Source organism: Pseudophryne corroboree, chromosome 3 (genome assembly GCF_028390025.1).
Source record: "Pseudophryne corroboree isolate aPseCor3 chromosome 3, aPseCor3.hap2, whole genome shotgun sequence".
Classification (NCBI taxonomy): Eukaryota; Metazoa; Chordata; class Amphibia; order Anura; family Myobatrachidae; genus Pseudophryne; species Pseudophryne corroboree.
The window spans coordinates 59,070,376-59,076,375 of record NC_086446.1 but is presented as its reverse complement, the minus strand read 5'-3'; the positions used below and the strand labels follow the sequence as shown (position 1 = coordinate 59,076,375).

The 6,000-nt window shown below is 44.6% G+C and overlaps 1 protein-coding gene across 2 annotated transcripts in view; it reads right to left on the bottom strand.

The window, feature by feature from the left end:
- Nucleotides 1–6,000, bottom strand: part of LOC135054721 (NACHT, LRR and PYD domains-containing protein 12-like) — a 411,740-nt gene that overhangs the window by 74,898 nt on the left and 330,842 nt on the right. The gene's annotated exons all lie outside the window — the stretch shown is intronic.

Below are 6,000 nucleotides of genomic sequence, written 5' to 3'. Positions count from 1 at the left end.
GAACCTCGCCCAGCGCTAGCAGCCCACACCCCAGAAGGAGGGACCCTGACAGAGAACCCGGACTGGAAAGTCCCAGCCCCCCCGTACCTGCCGAGGCTAGACCGTGACAGAGTTCATTAAAATTATCAACATCTGGAAAATCTTAATAAATAATACTAAGCAGTACAGCATCAGCTACCAGCAGCATGTAATCTCACATGCAGTCTCCACTGTCACCATCTTTATCATCAACCTTATAAGCAGTCAGAGGTAGTCCTAGTTCCAATTTCCAAAGGCAAACTGACCCTTCCCCTATCTAGGATTCCCAAAAAGCTAGAGCTGCTGCTGTAGGGAAGGGGTGATCTTTATCACAGAAGGGGACCAAGAAGATGACTAGTAGTTGCACACAATTGTCCTTGAAACAATCATTTTCAAGAGGAATGAGCCTCAATCCTGTTGCTCATTGGACCACTGAAGCCATGACAGCTTTGTTAGCATTAGATCTGCATCCAATATCCACCATCAATGCATCTGGTTTTAGGCGATTAGTTGAGGTCATGTGCCCATGCTATCAAATTTCATCTCAATTCTATTTTTCCAGAACAGCAATTCCTGACCTGTACAGGAACGATAAACAAAAACATTCTTTGCCTAGAAAATGCCATTGTACCCACTGTCCACTTATCTACAGATATGTGGACAAGCAGTACTAGTTAGAGTAAAGTTGACATGACTGAGAGCCATGGGTGGATTTAGGGGTGAGGGTGCCCCTAGGTACAACAGTTCCCCCCCCTCCCCACCTGCCTAATTTTGGTATTTTTACTGATTGGCTATCGTCAAATGAGGGCTTATAACCAATTTAGTATATGTTTACGAAGTAGGACAACTTACAGGGGCAGTATGTGAATGTCCTACCCAATTACACTCCATTCAAGATGGCATGTGGTACAGTACAATGGAAATATTTTGCAGTTACTGGTACTTTTTAGGCAGACAGTTCAAATACAAGCAACCAAGTGCCACCCCTAGGCACTTGCCTCATGGTAAATTCCCCACTGCTGAATGCCCACTGGGTGGGTATATCACCTTCAACAGCAGGAGTATCTAATACAACAGCTCATTCACAGGCAGGCTTCACTAAGAAGCATACCATGTTAATCTTGGAAAAACTCACGGATGTGACAGCAAATTGGCTTACCCTCCTAAGACTCTTATCAGGATTTGTAGTTTCTGATAATGCAAGTAACATAGGTGGTCATTCCGAGTTGTCCGCTCGTTGCCGTCTTTCGCAATGCAGCGATTAGGTGGAAAATGTGCATGCGCTAAGTTATTTAACACAAAACTTAGTAGATTTGCTGTTGTTTGAGCGGCGCTTTTCAGTCGCTCTGCTGATCAGTGAGTGATTGACAGGAAGTGGGCGTTTCTGGGAGGTAAATGAGCGTTTTCCGGGAGTGTGCTAAAAAACGCAGGCGTGTCAGGCTAAAACGCAGGAGTGGCTGGAAAAACGGGGGAGTGGCTGGCCGAACGCAGGGCATTTGTGACGTCAAACCAGGAACTAAACTGACTGAGGTGATCGCAAGATAGGAGTAGGTCTGGAGCTACTCAGAAACTGCAGGAAAATATTTAATAGCAATTCTGCTAATCTTTTGTTCGCTATTATGCTAAGCTAAGATACACTCCCAGAGGGCGGTGGCCTAGCGTGTGCATTGCTGCTAAAAGCAGCTAGCGAGCGACCAACTCGGAATGAGGGCCATAGGGGCTAATTCAGATCTCATCGCAGCAGCAAATTTGTTAGCTAATGGGCAAAACCATGTGACCTGCAGGAGGGGCAGATATAACGTGCAGAAAGTTAGATTTGGGTGGGGTGTGTTCAAACTGAAATCTAAATTGCAGTGTAACAATAAAGCAGCCAGTATTTACCCTGCACAGAAACAATATAACCCACCCAAATCTATCTCTCCATGCACATGTTATATCTGCCCCCCTCTACCCCCCCCCCCCCCTTCCCGCAGTGCACATGGTTTTGCCCATTAGCTAACAAATTTGCTGCTGCGATCAGATCTGAATTACCCCCATTGTACGAGCATTACAACTGGGTAACTTTCGACATGTACCATGTTTTGTGCACACAATAAACTTGGTGGTTCAGAATTGATTAAAATATGATAGCTCTTTGCAGGATATGCTGATGGTGGCCCAAACCATTTCTCCCCATTTGGCAACCACATATAGAAGAATACAGCAGCAGCAAGAACAGTTCAATTTGCCATGCCACCAACTGAAGCAAGAGGTTGTAACCAGGTTGACCCCCACCCTTTATATTATGCATCAGTGATTGGAGGCACAGCTATGAGCCATCATGACGTACATATCAAGCCATGAGATAGGAAGGGGGGGACATCGGCATGTTGCCCAACTGCAGTACACTGGACAATACTCTAATAAAACTACTGGAAAATCAGCTAGAAAAGATGGAGGAAATGATTCCTCAAAGTACACTGAACTTTTAGATCAAGTTCTTTATTCACTTTGCAAGGACTAAAGGATTTGCCAAAATTTGCAATTGGATCAGTACATTTTGGCAACAATGCTTGATCCTAGGTTTAAGTCCAGTGTAATATTTTATTTCCAAATGTCACAGATCTTAAGAGATGCAAAGAACTCCTTGCAAGCAATCTGTCATCTCAAGTTGCACATAACATGACGTCTTCTACAAATTGTCAGGAGCCGGAGTTCTGTTCCCCATGCCTTACCAGTCTGCAGCCTTGTCCAGCTACAGGTATCACATGGGTGTTATACCGCTCGCCATTCTGCTCCCCAGTGTGCATGCTCCAGCACCCCAAGACACTGCTCCCCTCCTCGCTATCTTTTCCTCCAGCCGCAGGAACTAGGCACTGCCATATTGCTACCGGTCATCTAATCGATACTCCGCCAATCTCAAGCATAGGTCCAGTCAGCTGACTTTTCTGTATAAACCACTGATGGGCAAGGGAGATAAAAGGGCTGCTGTGAGCACTAGCAAATGACCCAGAACAATATCTCTGTCTCAGCTACATCTAGGCTCCAGACTCCTGAGTTCAACACGTGTTCCAGAAGCTCTGTCTTTCTCTCCAGCAAAACTTAGTTGTTTGCTCCAGTGTTGAGCAGTATAACCAGCACTGTGATCTAGCAAACTAATAGAAAAATCCAGTGTGCTAATCATGTGTGCTGCTGACACCAGACACCTGTTGCAGTTCACTGGTTCCAGTCCAAGTGCAAGTGAGCTTTCAAACTGACTCCTGTTCCAGTTCACTGGTTCCAGTCATGTACAAGTGCAAGGCAGCTTCCAAGCTGACTCCTGTTCCAGTCCTCACTAGTTTCAGCCATGTCCAAGTGCAAGTCAGATCGTAAGCCGACTCCTGTTCCATTTCTCACTGGTTCCAGTCTGGCCTACATTCTAGTCAGTTCCTACCAACTCTTTTTCCAGTACTCACCTGTTCCAGTCCAGTCAAGTTTAATCCAGTTCCAGTCTCCATACCCCAAAAAATAGTCTAATAAAGTTCTCCTGAGTTATATTCCTCCCTGTTCTTTGTTCACCTCATGCACAAGAATTGCCTTCATTCACCCAGGTTCCTGCACATAGCATCCCCTACAGAACTAACACCATCATCGAACTTGAATCCACAAAAAAACAGTTCTGACACAAATGTTGCAATTAGGAAAAAGCTGACCTTTTCCAAGAGACCCGCTAGTGATGATGATGATGATGACTCAGCTCAGTACACCATAGTGAAACATGACATCTGGTCAGGCTTAAAAGAACTGGCCACATATGCAGATACCATACAGCAGTTTAGTCCAGCTATAATGTAGATTTAGTAGTCAGTCAGTATAATTAGCTTATAGTTGGTTATTAATAGCAAATCCAGTTTTGTTAATAATGCTGGTATCAGACGTTAGTAAGCATGTATCTTAAATAAGTCAGTACTGGTCTTATTGTTTGAACAAGACCACTATTTGTATGCATATGTGAGTCACATTTGCAGGAGACCGAGGGTGGTTAGTATAAAATTTGTTAGAGTATGAGATAGTCCTTTTTTTACAGTGCCAGTATAAACTCAATTATACTGTATAAGTTATTATACTGACTAACTACTAAGTCCAGATTATAGCTGGATTGAATTCATACTCATGAACTGTGGAAATCATTCTATTCTGTATATTTTTCTACATATATTGTCTGTGCAATAAATTGTTTTTTAATTGATGTGTGGCTGAGCAAAGCTTTTTTTTCTGTGGTGAACTATGGGGGTAATTCAGATCTGATCGCAGCAGCAAATTTGTTAGCTAACGGGTAAAACCATGGGGGTAATTCAGAGCTGATCGCTGCTGTGGCGATCAGACACAAACTGTGTATGCACGGCAATGCACGTCGCGTGGGTCCAAAGCGTATCGCCACCCAGCTATGGGTTTGTGCGACGGATCCGTTCACATGGGCGATCACAAGGAGATTGACAGGAAGAAGGCGTTTGTGGGTGTCAAATGACTGTTCTCAGGGAGTGTTTGTAAAAACACAGGCGTGTCCATGAGTTTTCAGTGAGGGTTCCAGATGTCAATTCCGGTCCCGGAAAGGCTGATGTGATCGCATCGGCTGAGTAAGTCCTGGGCTGAGCAGAGACTGCTCAAAATCTGTTTGTACAGCTCTGTTACACATGCATTTGCACACTTGCACAGCTAAAATACACAACCCCTATAGGTGGCGACTATCCGATCGCAGCAGTGCAAAAATCACCAACTAGCAATCAGGTCTGAATTATCCCCCATGTGCAGTGCAGGTGTGGCAGATGTAACACGTGCAGAGAGAGTTAGATTTGGGTGAGTTATATAGTATCTGTGCAGGGTAAATATTGGCTGCTTTATTTTTATACTGCAATATAGATTTCAGTTTGAACACACCACACCCAAATCTAACTCTCTCTGCACATGTTATATCTGCCTCACCAACAGTGCACATGGTTTGGCCCATTGGCTAACAATTTTGCTACTGCAATCAGATCTGAATTAATCCTTATGTCCCCTAAGATTTGGTATATATTCTAGTGGAAGAGGTTAACAATTGCCTCTTAATAAGGAGCAGCAGCCCAACCATCGTACATTCATTGCTGTCAATAAGGTTAGGCAGGCCTGCCATCAGGGGGGTGCTGCGGGCACAAATGACCTGGGCCCGGCCTCTCTAACAGAGAGGAGAGGGCCCGGGCCGCTCATGCCGCCGTCCGCCACGATGCTCCTCCCACTTTTCATTACAGAGTTCTGGCACTGTCAAAGGAGGGGGAGAGGATGCTGCAAGCTTCTATTGTAAACGTCCCTCCAAAAATGGTTGTCTCCTCTGAGGCGGCGGCCATTTTGGCAGATACTTTTCAATAGAAGCTTGCAGCGTCCTCTACCCCTCCCGTGACAGTGCCAGATCTCAGTCATGAAAAGGGGCGGAGCTACACGGACCAGGCTGCTACAGCACCTGCCAGCCTGTGAAAGGTAAGTTGAGGGAGAGTGAGTGGGAGAGAGAAAGTGTGTGTGTGTGTGTTTGTATGTATGTTGTATATATATTTATTTTGTATGTTTTTTTAATATATATTCATATATATATTTTTTTTGGGGGGGCGGGGGCTGCCTATTTTGTGAGTCCCGGGCCCCAGAATTTCTGATGGCAGCCCTGAGCTTAGGAACCAGCGCCTGTGTAAAACTTTGTGTGTGTTGATACCATACAGCATCAATAGAATGGATGAGAATGACTTGAATGATAATGTACAAGTTAGCAGCTCACACAGGTTGATATTTATCACACCTTGGAGCAAAGGCGGATTCAGACCTCTTGGGGCCCTGAGCAAGACACCGATTTGGGGCCCACCTACCTCAAACAATCAATAACACTATATTTTTGTTCCTGATTTATTCCACTTATTTGTAATTTTTCTTCCTTATATTCAACATTTTAAACATTACTTACATTACAAGCACACCGTGGATGATCCTGCACAGTATTAC